Here is a 14,427-nt window from a genome sequence, read left to right as displayed (position 1 = left end):
CAGCCCAGGTCGAGAAGGGCGAGGTTGAGGAGGAAGAAGTACATGGGGGTGTGGAGGCGGTGGTCGCAGGCTACGGCGGTGAGGATGAGGCCGTTGCCCAGGAGGGCAGCCAGGGAGATGGCCAGGAAGAGCACGAAGTGCAGGAGCCGCAGCTCGCGCGTCTGCGAATGCCAGCAGGAGGAACTCGCTCACAGAGCTGCTGTTGGGCATTTGCTGACTTTGGACACAGGTATCTTTGAAGAGGAGAAAAAAAAATAGAACAGACTTCAATGAGGAAAACCTATTTCATCTCCTGGAAAGCCCGCAGCTTTCTGCAGCTCTCTTGCTTGAGCTCTGGGTGGTGCTGGCTGCGTGTGACACTGGGAGCAGGGGCTGCTGTGGGCTCCAGAGGAGTCCTTCCTGCTGTGCAGCAGGAGGGAAGCAGGACCATGGGGGAAACTCAAGTGCAGTCCACTTGTCAGATCAATGAGCCATGCAGTCTTTTTGCAAACAACTCATCCGACCACACTGTAGAGCAAGAGAGATTTTATTTGCTGTATTTTCTTATAATTCCCCCTGTAATGCTTAGGACACCGATCATACTCGTGTTACGCTGAGAAGAAAACGGAGACAGCTGAGAGCAGAGAAGCCCCAGTCCGAGTGAGGCTGGACAGAATCCTTACCTTGGCCCTGGGGGCCTGAGCAGGATCTCAGCTCTTCCCCCCTAGCCAGGGCTGCCGAGGCCTCACTCCAGCTGCCCACAGACAGACATCCAGCAGCACGGACATGGCCTTAGCAAGGAGGTGTCTTCTCCTTGGGACGCCTGCATGCCACAAGGATGCCACGAGAGAGCTGCATCCTGCTGGAGAGCAGCCTGAAGCCCAGGAAAACACCCCACAGACAGGTGAATATCCACACGCTGGGGTATTCCAGTATCCCAGGCACACAACATGCTGTACCTAGAGGATTCTTGGCCACTCTGTTCCTGCTGATCTTGGCCAAACTCTTCTTTCCCCCGCCTGTGCTCACAGACCCCATCCCATGCGGCTGTGCTCAGCGCTGCCCTGCAGCACCCTGCCACCACCAGGGCCCTGCCAAGGGGCACCTCCATGCAGCAGGAGCTATGGGGCAGCTGAGAGAGAGCCCTGCATCACCAGCAGGGTGTTCGAGGCTTCTAGGGTGTCAGGGGCACCTGGCTTAGGCCACTCCAAGGGGCTTCTGCCAGACTTCCTCACCTCGCAGTGCAATCCAGCAGGACTCTCACAGCCTACTGCATTGCCCACCGCCCTCCCAGAAACAAGACCCAGCACGAGACCCTTCCAGGAGCTGCAGCTGCATGGCCCTGCAGCCAGAGACTTACCTTGTCAAGGGCTGTGCAGGTTTCTCCTGCAGGCAGCTCTCAGCACCCTCCCACTCCCAACTGCCTCCAACCTGTGAGGAATGTTTTAACAATTCCAATTCGTGTCCATAAATTCGTGTCCATAAAGAATAATTCTGTTTGAATCCTGTCTGCCTCTGTTTGAATCCTGTCTGCCTCTGGGCCCTGCACTGGCAGTTTAATTCTTGAACCACAGATGCAGTGTGTCCCAGTCTCCCCCTCATTCCAGTCAATTTATCAAGTCTTCAGAAAACACTCCTTAAATTTATGAACCTGTTTGCTTTTTTTATTCCTGACTTCTAGTTCTAACAGTTACAGTTTTTTTCTGTCTTCTTCGAGATTGATTTAACACTGCTATAGATGTTATGTAGATGACTGTAAATAGCTGGGAAAGAATGTTTTAATTGCTCGTGAGTCGTCAACCTGTTTGGGAGTTTCAGAACAACTGATAATAACGGGTGACTGCTGGTGACTGTTATGAGATCCTTGGTATCTGGCCAGGGGGGCCAAGAGATTAAGAGGAAGAAAAAAGAAGCTGAAGGACGGTTGGGAGACAAGACCTGCGGAGAGTGTACAGAGAGTGTTCCATAAACTTGGAATAGTGCCGAGTAAGTACAAAGGGTGAGAGGAAGACTACGAGCCTTCAGCATGAAAGACCCCTAGAGACCCCCAGAGGAGACTGATGCGCATGCTCCAGTAGGAGGAACTGGACCCCGGAAGCTAATTATAATAATCTACTTTTTTAGAAGTAGTAATGAATATGTATTAGTCTAGGTGCATAAAAATCAGCTCCTTGATGTAACTGGTGTGCGTCCTGGTAGAGTGGAGACTCCCGGCGCACCCAGCGCTGTTTGCTTACCTCTATTCCTTTATATTCTTTTAATAAATCCTATTTTTTCATTTAATCCTAATTTGAATCCTGAGCCATTTATAACAAACCCCTCTCTCCTCTCCTCTCCCCATGGGGGTCAGAGCCCCCAGCCCTTCTGCGCTGTGCAGAGGAGCTGCTCCTGGGCAGAGCTGTCTCTCTGCACCAGGGCCCTCTTGCCAGGAGCTCTCCCTGTCCCAGGAGCCCAGCCCAGATCAGCAGCAGAGGCATTGGAATCAGCCCTCTGGGGACTTTGGCGATGAGCCCATGAACCTCAGGCACTGTGAGTGCGTTGAAGAAATCTCTCAAGAAATCCAAGGCAGATGCAAGTTTCCTGCAGTGTCCCCCTGAGGGGGGACTCTGCTGGCACTGACACAGCCTCCCTTGGAGCTCATTAGAGCAGAACACTGGAGGCAGTGAGGACAGGTAGACAAATGTGAAGGTGACACTGATGTATTGAAAAACAGGCTTTGACCCCAGGCTCCTGGGAAGGGAGATCCTTTCCCTTCACACAGGAGCTCAGGGCTCTTCCTGGGCAGTAGGAGATGGGGATGTCCATGGCCCAGTGCAGGAGAAGGGTACGACTCCTGCCTGGTTCATGGCTGGTGAGGAGGCAATGAGACCCTGGTGCTTTAACAAGAAGCTGCCTCCTCATAGGCCTCGCTGTCGGAGACAAGAGCCCTAGCCATTGACACACAGACCTCAGGCCTGTTGGGACTTTCAGCCTTTCCAGTGTGCTTGCTCCTCTCCACACCAGGCTGTCCAAGAGATTCACAGACCTGCACCTCTTTCCCTGCTGGCTGTGTGGTGTCTCATCAGATCGGAGCCGAGCATGGTAACTTACATTTTCTTGGTGGCCATGCTCCTCATAAGGCAGCTCTGTAGGAAGTTGGCCTGGTTCCTGGTGAGCTCCTGGTGAGCTCGTATGGCATCCCTCGTGGTGCCCAGGCCCTCCTCCTCCTGGGCACTGCTCACTCAGCAAGGTCCCAGTCTGCCCTGATGTGTGGGGTTCCTCTTCCTCTGGTGCAGGATGAGGCTTTTCTTCTTGTAAATGTCAAGAGGTTTCTGTAGGCAAAATCCTGCAGTTTCTCAAGGTTCCCCTGGACCTTGAATGCTCCATTCTTTCATCTGTTAATTTCTGCAGGAAGACGGCTCCCCCTGATTGTGCTGTCTCTCACAAGATAGCATCAATGAGGTGTTAGTAGATATTGTGGACAGTAGAGGAGTAACCAGTTGAACAGAATTGCAGCACAGACTCACAGAAGGCTGGTGGATGGAAGGCTGCCAGATTCCACCTTTTCTGTGCTTCTCATGTATGCTGTCATTTTGTCTGAAGCTGTGTCCTAAATGTTGTTAGGGTGGGCAAGGACAAAATTGGAAGGGCCAGACCCTAGCGGAGATCAATCTATCTATTGCTGTCAGAGACAATAAGAAAGGTTTTTATAATGAAAGGAGAGCAGAGGGGAAGGGAGGGGAGGGGAGGGGAGGGAAAAGAGAATCTTCATCCTTTATTGGATGTGGGAAAACAGAATTAGAAGAGATGTGGAAAAGGCTGAGGTACTTAATGCATTCTTTACCTCAGTGTTTAGCAGCAAGACCAGTTGTTCCCCTAGTACTCAGCCCTCTGAGCTGGTAGATAAGGACCTTCAGCAGAATGAAGCTCTCATGAGGAAATGTTGAGAAAACTGCTACTGCACTCAGATGTGCACAAGTCTAGGGGGCTAGATGGCATCCACCCGTTGTTACTGAGGGAGCTGGCTGAAGTGCTCTCCAAGCTGCTTTCCATCACTGACCAGCAGTCCTGGCTATCAGGGGAGGTCCCAGTCACCCGGTGACTAGCAAACGTGACGTCTGTCTACAAGAAGGGCCGGAAGGAGGATCCGGGGAACTACAGGCCTGTCAGTCTGATCTTGGTGCTGGGGAAGCTCATGGAGCAGATTGTCTTGAGTACCATCCCGCAACGCTTCCAGGACAAGCAGGTGAGCAGGCCCAGTCATCATGAGTTTATCAACGCCAGGTCCTGCTTGGCAAATCTGATCCCCTTTGAAGATAAGGTTATGCTTTCAGTGGACAAGGGGAAGGCTGTGGACGTGGTCTACCTAGACCTCAGTAAGGCTTTTGAAACCATTTCCCACAGCATTCTCCCAGAGGAACTGGCGGCTCAAGGCCTGGATGGATGTATGCATCAATGGGTCGAAAACTGTCTGGGTGGCCAGGTCCAAATTGCTGTGGTGAATGGAGCTAAATGCAGCTGGAGGCCAGTCACTAGTGGTGTCCCACTGGGCCCAGTACTGGGGCCACTTCTTTTCAATATCTCCATCAGTGATCTGGACAAGGGGATCAAGTGCACCCTCAGTGAGTTTGCAGATGACACCTAGTTCAGAGAGAGTGTTGATCTCCTTGAGGGTAGGAAGGCTCTGCAGAGGGAAATGGATAGGCTGCACCCATGGGCTGAGGCCAACTGGATGAAGTTCAACAAGGCAAAGTGCCGGGTCCTGCACTTGGGCACAACAACCCCATGTAATGCCACAAGCTGGGGGAAGAGTGCGTGGAAAGCCGCCCAGCAGAAAGGGTCCTGGGGATTTTGGTAGATAGTCAGCTGAATATGAGCCAGCAGTAACTAGGGGTAATGGTTTTAAACTGCAAGAGGGTAGATCCGGATTAGATATTAGAAAGTTGTTTACTCAGAGAATGATTAGGCACGGGAACAGGCTGCCCAGAGAAGCTGTGGCTGCCTCATCTCTGGAAGCAGGGCCAGGTTGGATGGGGCTTTCAGCAACCTGGTCTAGCGGAAGATGTCTCTGCCCATGGCAGGAGAGTTGGAATTATGTGATCTTTAAGGTCCTTTCCTACCCAAACTGCTCTGTGATTCTGTAAATACGAAAGGCAGCAACATACCAGCTACTAGGAAGAAAAATGAACTCTATCGCAGCCAAAACTAGGACAATATCCACCCCTAATTCCATACCATATACGTCATGCTTAGGTCCAACACTTTTCAATTAATCACCGCCACCTTTCCTGTCTTTTGATTGTTGTCTCTCTCCGTGCTACCCCAGCCCGAGAGACAACATCACTTGGCTGCCTGGACGTCTGCTCCCCAAGCAGGGACACCAGAGACAGACACACCGTGTCTAGCTCAAGTGCCAATTTATTGCTGCGTAGCATAGCTTCTTATACACATGACTGCCCCAGATCCCCGTGACCCTTTGCCCCACCCACGGTCCCTCCCAATCCTCCCCCCCACATTGATGTGCACACAAAAATATCATGCCCTTACTCTGTTGGTGTCTGTAACAATAACAATAACAACCTACTCCTTTTGTGTCTTTTTTTTTTTTGTCTTTTTTTTTTTTTTTCTCCCAGTTCTCTCCTTCATTGCATTGGATAAATAGATCTGTAGTGCTGAGCTGCCTCCTGGGTCAAACCACTGCAAGTCTTTTTGGTGCCTAGCATGGAGCACAAAGGTTGAGATGACAAATCGGACCAGAGCATTTTAAAAGTAAATTGTTATAAGCAATAGATCAGTTTAACAGTTGCTTTAACAGTTGCTGATCACAATGTTGATCTTTTTGATCTTGGGGCTGTTGTGCTTGTTTTCAGAATTGTGTTGTATAGCACATCACTAACTGTCTGTCTTCCATGTCATGCTGTTCATCAATTCTGGGGGCTGGTTTAAGGTTACTGTTTTGATGTATGGGATAACACTGACTTATGACAGGATAAAATTATTGCCACCTCTGTACCTCGGGAACCATCTCTTCATCTCTTAGAAACTATTAATAGTTACATTATTTTACACTTTTTGCCTTTTCTCCTGTGCAGGGTGGGGCAGGAGGTGGGGGGATGGAACTGGTGTGGACAGTGGGGGACGTTTCTCCCCACTTCTTCACTCTCCCTTTCTTCTTCTCCTCCGGGCTAATTACAATAGCTCTTGAAAGCTTTGAATATCCGTGGGATGGCCGAACCAGCATGTTTCTGTTGTCCCATCTCCTAAATGTGATTCAGGTTTTGTATAATTTTAAACAACTACTTAAGCATGCCATCCAGAGATCTTTCCAGAGGCAGGAGAGTTAGGAGTGGCAGGGACTGTGTGAGGATATGGGCAGGAACCTAGAGCAGTGGGCACCTCCAGTGCTTTGGAGCTTCACCTCTGAGAATGTGCAGAATCCTAGAAAAAACTGTGAAATGCTTGAAAACTGCGTGTGATCACCCTGGCATTTCCAAAGAGACACAAATTACTGGAATGTGCTGGGGCTTGACCTGTGCTTAACAAGCCACAGGCAACACGTCTCCGACCCCTGGGACTTTTCCTGCAGGCACACGCCAGTCCCTGTGGCAGGCCCATCAGCCACTCCAACTTCTCCTGGACAGATGCTCCATTCTGTCAGTTGTTAATTTCTGTAGGCAGATGACTCACCCTGATTGTGCTGTCTCTCACAAGATAACAGCAACAGGAGTTGCAGGACGCTTTAGAGAATACGGCAGTAAGCAGTTGAACGGAATTACAGCATAGACTCAGGTAAGGGCAGGGGATGTAAAGCTGCCACGTTCCACCTTTTCTGTGCTTTTTTTCCATCCATTTTTTCGTTTGGTGTGGAGCTCAGTCCTCCATGTCTTGAAGCTGTGCAGGGACAAAATCAGAATGGCCAAATCCTAACTGGAGCTCTATCTGACTATTACTAACAAAAAGAGTAATTATATATATATATATATATATATATATACACATATATATACACATAACAAGAGCATTAAGGAGCATCTCCATTCTGAATTGGATGTGAGGGGAATGATAGTGACATAGAACCATAGAAGACATGAGGAAAAGGCTGAGGTACTTAATTCCTTCAGTTAATGCCTCAGTTTTTAGCAGCAAGACCAGTTGTTCCCCTGGTACTCAGCCTCCAGAGCTGGTAGATAGGTGCAGGGAGCAGAATGAAACACTCATAATGCAGGAGGAAATAGTTAGAGAACTGCTACTCCACTTAGATATACACACATCTATGGGGCAGAATTGGATCCACCTGTCACTACTGAGGGAGCTGGCAGAATCACTTGCCAACCTGCAACCATCATTGATCAGCAGTCGTGGCTATCAGGGGAGGCTGCGGTCAACTGGCGACTAGCAAATGTGACGTCTGTCTACAGGAAGGGCTGGAAGGGGGAGTCGGGGACCTACGGATCTGTTATTCTGTCCACGATGCTGGGAAAGCTCATGGATCAGATTATCTGGAGTACCATCACACAACACATTTCCCCCTGTACTCGGCTCTGGTGAGGCCGCACCTCGAGTACTGTGTTCAGTTTTGGGCCCCTCGCTACAAGAAGGACATCGAGGTGCTTGAGCGGGTCCAAAGAAGGGCGACGAAGCTGGTGAGGGGCCTGGAGAACAAGTCCTACGAGGAGCGGCTGAGGGAGCTGGGCTTGTTCAGCCTGGAGAAGAGGAGGCTCGGGGGCGACCTTATTGCTCTCTACAGGTACCTCAAAGGAGGCTGTAGTGAGGTGGGGGTTGGCCTGTTCTCCCACGTGCCTGGTGACAGGACGAGGGGGAATGGGCTAAAGTTGCGCCAGGGGAGTTTTAGGTTGGATCTTAGGAAGAACTTCTTTACCGAAAGGGTTGTTAGACACTGGAACAGGCTGCCCAGGGAAGTGGTGGAGTCACCATCCCTGGAAGTCTTTAAAAGACGTTTAGATGTAGAGCTTAGGGATATGGTTTAGTGGGGACTGTTGGCGTTAGGTCAGAGGTTGGACTCGATGATCTTGAGGTCTCTTCCAACCTAGAAATTCTGTGATTCTGTGATTCTGTAACACTGAAAGAACAGTCGGGTGATCAGGCCATTTCAGTAGGTGGTTATCAAAGAGAGGTCCTGCTTGACAAATCTGATCTCCTTCTAAGACAAGGCAATGTGCTCAGTGGATGAAGGAATGGCTGTGGATGTGGTCTACCTAACCCTCCGTAAGGCTTTCGACACCTTTTCTCACAGAATTCTCCCGGAGAAACTGGCTGCTCAAGGCTTGGGCGCATGTATGCTTACCGTTGTGTCCCGCATGTTCGTGGGAAACCCGGTGCTAAATCATTTGTAGACGACCTGATTCTGGGTCAGGGTTCCGTACGTAGCAGAGCAGCTCCCTCGCTGCGATCTATTGAGAGTCAGCCCTTGACACGAGTTTTTGTCACTTTTCGCCCTTGCCACCACCGGGCGGAGGAGGGAAAGGCAAGGGGATGCGGTTGTCACGCGCAGACCTGCGCCGGCCTGCCGTTCACTCGTTTCCCCCTCGGGGGAGAACACTCTCGCTTTTCTCCCTCTTTTCCCTCTTACCCTCTTCCCATCACACGGCCCCACTTCCCCGCTCCACGCGGCATGGATTGGGTCTCTCTCCCGTCTCCTTCCCCGTTTTTTTTCCTCCCCCCCCCCCTTGCCGGGTCTGGGTTGACCTGGCGACTCCGGCTCTCTGTTGGAGAGGGTCCAGAGGAGGGCGACGAAGATGGTGAAGGGCCTAGAGGGAAAGACATATGAGGAGCGGCTGAGGGCGCCGGGCCTGTTCAGCCTGGAGAAGAGGAGGCTGAGGGGGGACCTCATCGCAGTCTACAACTTCCTTGCGAGGGGGAGTGGAGAGGCAGGTGACCTATTCTCCGTAATCACCAGTGATAGGACCCGTGGGAAAGGTGTTAAGCTGAGGCAGGGGAAGTTTGGGCTGCACATCAGGAAGAGGTTCTTCACCAAGAGGGTGGTCGCACACTGGAGCAGGCTTCCCAGTGAAGTAGTCACTGCACCAAGCCTGTCTGAATTGAAGAAGCGATTGGACTGTGCACTTAGTCACATGGTCTAAACTTTTGGGTAGACCTGTGCGGTGCCAGCAGTTGGACTTGAACGTTATGGGTCCCTTCCAACTCGGGAGATTCTACGATTCTACGATTATTTCTTCATTATCTCTAATTCAGGAACGTGTGCAATAGTGCAAAGCCACCTACAAATTCCTTTCCCACACAAGACCCACAAGGATCATTGAGTCAAACGCCAGGCTCCACACAGAACCACCCATTATCGGAGGATGTTAGAGCGTTGTGCAAACGCTTGACTTGACTTGACTTCCAGCAGGCTTGGAGCCATGCCCAATGCCCTGGGCAGCTTGTCCCAGTGCCCGACCACCCTTTCAGTGAAAAACCTTTTCCTAACACCCAGCCTCTGCCTCCCCTGTCCCAGCTCCGTGCCGTTCTCTCGGGTCCTGTCACTGTCCCCAGAGAGCAGAGCTCAGCACCTGCCTGTGGTGCAGTTGCCTGAAGTAACTAGGAAAATAAAACTAACATTCACATCTTAAAGAAAATGCACAGCATTGAAAAGGCTTTCAGGGTAGGGCGTAGCTGCATTACCTGAGCATTCCCTAGGCTTCCAACCTTAGATGCTATTGCGCTGGGGGAACCTGGTGTGCTAGCTCTAAGGAACAGCACGGAGCATAGAGTGGAGTGGAGACACCATGGCTAGGCTCTGTGACCAGGTGCGGACTCGATTGTTCCTGTGCACGCTGAGACCGATAAGCTGCACTTTTTGCTACCCTGAGCCAACGACCTGTCATGTTTTGACAAATGCTGTATTCTAATGTACTTTTGCTCATTATTGTGGTGGTTTTACCGTGCTGGGCAGCTAAACCCCACAACCGCTCTCTCACGCCCCCTCCTTTAGATGAGGAGGGGGAGAAATAAAGCAAAGAACAACTCACGGGTTGAGATAAGGATAATTTAATTAAAGGGAAATAACTATAATAATTAAATCAAGACTACTATGAACTAAAAATTTAACTAAGGGGAAATAAAAGGGAAAGGGGAAAAGGGAGGGGAAAAGGAAAAATAAAAAGAAGGGAGGAAAACAAACCAACAAAATAAATGAAAGCTATATGGAAGCGCAGAGGAAAGAAATTACTCTCTACTTCCCACAAATGAGCGATGATTGACCGCGTCCTTGAAGCAAGGCCTCAACGCACGCAGCCAGTGTTCCAGAGGAGGACCGACGTCTTCTCAACGAGAGCCCACCCCTCCCCTCTTCTTCCTGTTTCCACCTTTTATTGCTGAGTGTGACATCACATGGTATGTGTCCTGGTTTCAGTTAGCACAGAATTAATTTTCTTCCTAGTAGCTGGTGGAATGCTGTGTTTTGGCTTAGGATGAGAAGAGTGCTGATAACACCCCGATGCTTTAATTGTTGCAGAGCAGTGCTTATACTAAGCCAAGGACATCTCAGCCTTTTGCTCTGTCCTGCCAACGGGCAGGCTGGGGGTGCAGTAAGAGCTGGGAGGGGACAGACCCAGGACAGGTGACCCAAACTAGCCAAAGGGGTATTCCATACCATCTGACGTCATGCTAAACAATATATAGGGGTGGCTAGCTGGGGGGAGGGGGCCGGACTGCTCGGGGTTAGGCTGGGCATCGGTCAGCGAGTGGTGAGCAATTGCATTGTGCATCACTTGTTTGTACATACTATTACTTTCGTATTATCACCATTGTATCATTATTATTATTATTGTTATTATTATATTTGTTATTATTATTTTCCTGTCTTATTAAACTGTCTTTATCTCAACTCACGGGCTTCACTCTCCATTTCTCTCCCCCGTCCCAGAGAGGGAGGGGGGAGGGTGAGCGAACGGCTGCGTGGTGTTTAGCTGCCGGCCGGGTTAAACCACGACAGCTGCCCTAGTGATGTTTCTCTCCTCACCTTTTGCCCACCCCCTAGGAGGGTTAGAGAAAGGCCCGATGCTGTGCCACTGCTGCTCAGCAGTAGACACAACACTGGTGTGATAACACTGCTGTTCCAGCTACAAGTCCAGAGTACGGCACTGTATGGGCTGCTGCCGGGAAAGTTAACATTCCAGCCAGACCCAGTACAATTATAATATCATTAAAATGCCAAAACACACCTCCATCCCAAAAGCTCCCTGCTTCCAAGGTGCGACCACCCCTCTCTGAGCATGTGCTCTGAATTTCTCAGAGCCTACTACTTTAAACAGAGACAAGAAACCTTTTCACCAATCCTAACTAAAATATGCTTGACTAGAGTCACTCAAGCTCCACCTCATAAATTGGCCTAAGAGAGAGGGTGTGTCAGGGAAGATACCATTGTTAGGGAAGGTACCATCATTAGGGAAGATACCACCATCAGGGGAGATGCCATCCCAAGGGAATACACCATCCTGAGGACCTCCTGACTCCTGGGATCAGTCGACGGGCTGAGCCTCTCTTCTCGCCCATTGGGACGCCTTTGGGTGAGATTTGAACACTAGGTTATATCGTGTGTCTCTGCGGAAACTTAGGAATCTCTATAGAGTCTTTGTGCCTTGTAACGCGTTCATTTCCAGGCTGCGCACCTGTGCCACCTCTGTATTTCATACATGCGTTATTGGTGAATCCGTGATTGTGATAGTTCAGGACCCTGAATCTGACCGGACCCGTAACGGTTAATCGGCTACACCCCTAAATGCCACACTGCCCCTCTGCTCCCCTCGTGAGGGAGCTGCAGGCCGCCAGGAGGCCTCCCCTCACTCTCCTCCAGGCTGAATTCTGACACGTATTCAACTTGCTGTCGACCAAAACCCCCAGATCCCTTTCTGCAAGGCTGCTCTCCAGCCTCTTCTGCTGGCCCTAAGTGGAACCCTGGGGAACCCCACTAGGGACTGGTCAACAGCCTGATGCAACCCCATTTCTGTAACCCCTTGAGCCCAACCCATCAGCCAACTTTTCACCCTAAACCGCATGTATTTATCTAGCTGTACAATGGACATTTAGTCCAGAAGGATACTGAGAGAAACAGTACTGAAAACTTGATGGAAATCCAAAACCTGGCATCCCTTGCTCAACTAGACGGGTGATGCTGTCATAAAAGGAAATTAAGTTTGTTAAACAGGACTTTCCCCTCATGAACCTGGGTGGGCTGTGATCAACTGCGTTGTCTTTCCGGTGTTCTTCAGTAATGCCCAGAAGAGTTTCTCCGTATTTTTACTAGGCTCTGAAGAGAGACTGGCGGGTCTGTAATTATTGGGCTCTTCTTTCTTGCCCTTCTTGAAACCTGTCACAATGATTGCCAGCCTACAGTCAACTTGGACCTCTCTGGGCTCCCAAGACCATTGAAAAATAATTGAGAGAGGTCTCACAAGGAGATTAGTCGGCCCTCTGAGAACCCTGGAATGAATCCCCTCAGGCCCCGTAGACTCATATGCATCCAGTGTGGGTTTGGCTAGGAGGTTTTTGTTACCGCACTCATGGCCCCCCAACTCTGGGCCCCTTGGGTCCCAGAGCCCATCATTGCTCTTGAAGACAGAGGCAAAAGAGACATTAAATGGCTCTGCTTCGCCTATGTCTGTGTTTGTGAGGTGACCATCCTCAGCAAGTAACGGACCAATGTTTCCTCTAGCCCTCCTTTAGCAGTTCACATCTTCAATACACATATTAATGTATATATCTGCGTTGTTGCCCACACTACTAGCCAGCTTCACCCCTGAGCTTTGCCTGCACGAATTTTCTCCCAACAGAGGCAAACAGCACCTCTGTAGCCCTGCCATGTCACACGACCTCGCTTCCAGTGGCCACACGCTTTCTTTTTGCACTTAAGCTCTAGAAGAAGATCCCTGCTCAGCCAAGCTGGCCTCCTGCCCCGCCTGCTTGACTTGATTTTGGAATCGCCTGCTCCTGTGCTCTTAGGAGGTCGTGCTTAAAAAGATGGACCCCGATACCTTCCAAAACAGCTTCTCAGGGGATCTTCCGAACTAGTTCCCTGAGCAGCCTGAACTCTGCCCTCCCCGTGTCCAAAGTTCACAGAATTGGAGGGGTTGGAAGGGACCTCAAGAGATCATTGGGTCCAACCCCCCTGCCAAAAGCAGGCGTACTGGCAGTTTTCCTCCAATCGCCAAAGATTTTTAAATGTGAAGTGTCAATAGAGAGCTATTTGTGTTTGTATGTTCTTTCTTTGAAGTCTCTGCTGTCTGGGGGTTTCAGAACAACTGCTAACAACTAGTAACTGTTATGACTTCTGAATGGGACACTATGCAAGCCCCTGATATCTGGCCAGGCGGCCAGGAGATTAAGGAGAAGAAAGAAGCTGAAGGATGGCTAGAAGACAAAACTTGCAGGGAACGCTGTGTAAGCTTTTGACATGCTGCCAAGGAGTACAAAGGGGAAGGACAAGAAAAAAAAACTGAGAGGAAGACTACGAGCCTTCAGCATGAAAGACCCCCAGAGACCCCCAGGGGGACCACCAGAGACTGATGCGCATGCTCCAGTAGGAGGGTTTGGATCCCGGAAGCTAATTATAATAACCCATTTTTTTAGAAGTAGTAATGAATATGTATCAGCCTAGGAGCATAAAAATCAGCTGCTTGATGTAACTGGTGTGCGTCCTGGTGGAGCAGAGACTCCCGGCGCACCCAGCGCTGTTTGCTTACCTCTATTCCTTTAATAAATTGTAAACTTTGATTATAATCCTATTTTGAAGACTGAGCCATTTATAACACAAGCAACAGGTCTAGGATGGCACCTTTCCTTGTTGTCTCCCTCAGTAGCTGTACCAAGGAGTTGTCATCAAGGTGTGTGAGGAATCTCCTGGACCTGCTTGTATCAGCTGTGTGGTCTTCCCAGTTAACGTCTGGCAAGTTGAAGTCCCCCATCAGGACAAGGGCAGTTGAGCTAAGAGAGGTCTCTCTTAGTTGCTTAGCGAATAATTCATTGGTATCGCAAACACCCACTGCAACATCCAAGTGATTGCTTTCTCCCTTAATCCTTACCCAGAAGCTCTCAGCCACGTCCTTGTGCCAGCCCCTTGCCTCGCCTGCCCTGCCTATCCTTCCTGAAGAGCCCATACCCGTCCATCACAGCACACCAAGTCTCGCTTGTTCTGGGATGGAGCTGAAGCTTCCAGCTCCTCCTGCTTGTCCCTCATGCTGGGTGCATCGGTGCAGAAACATTCCAAATGTGCTCCAGTGTACCCAACGTGGCATGGAGCAGGCCGAAGGATCTCGCTAGCGCACACTCCCTCCCATTTTGGTGTGCCACTTAGAAGATTCTGTCAGGACAGAACAATAATGGATGATGCTCAGAGGGCCTTACGGGGCGAGTGAGCTTTCCAGAAACACCTTTTACCCTGAACTCCTGGGAGGCAGCAGACTTCTCCATGGGTTGGGTCAGGCCGGCATATGCGGCCCTCTGTTCTGCTCA

The 14,427-nt window shown here is 50.2% G+C and overlaps 1 long non-coding RNA gene across 1 annotated transcript; it reads left to right on the top strand.

Annotated features, from left to right (window-relative positions):
* The first annotated feature begins 2,286 nt into the window (after positions 1-2,286).
* LOC113841068 (uncharacterized) lies at positions 2,287-13,695 on the top strand. Its single transcript, XR_003493683.3, has 2 exons — positions 2,287-4,204; positions 5,592-13,695. It is a non-coding gene; the product is annotated as an uncharacterized lncRNA (long non-coding RNA).
* The last annotated feature ends 732 nt before the right edge of the window (positions 13,696-14,427 follow it).

Source organism: Anas platyrhynchos, chromosome W, assembly GCF_047663525.1.
Source record: "Anas platyrhynchos isolate ZD024472 breed Pekin duck chromosome W, IASCAAS_PekinDuck_T2T, whole genome shotgun sequence".
NCBI lineage: Eukaryota > Metazoa > Chordata > Aves > Anseriformes > Anatidae > Anas > Anas platyrhynchos.
This window is presented reverse-complemented; position numbering and strand designations above follow the sequence as displayed.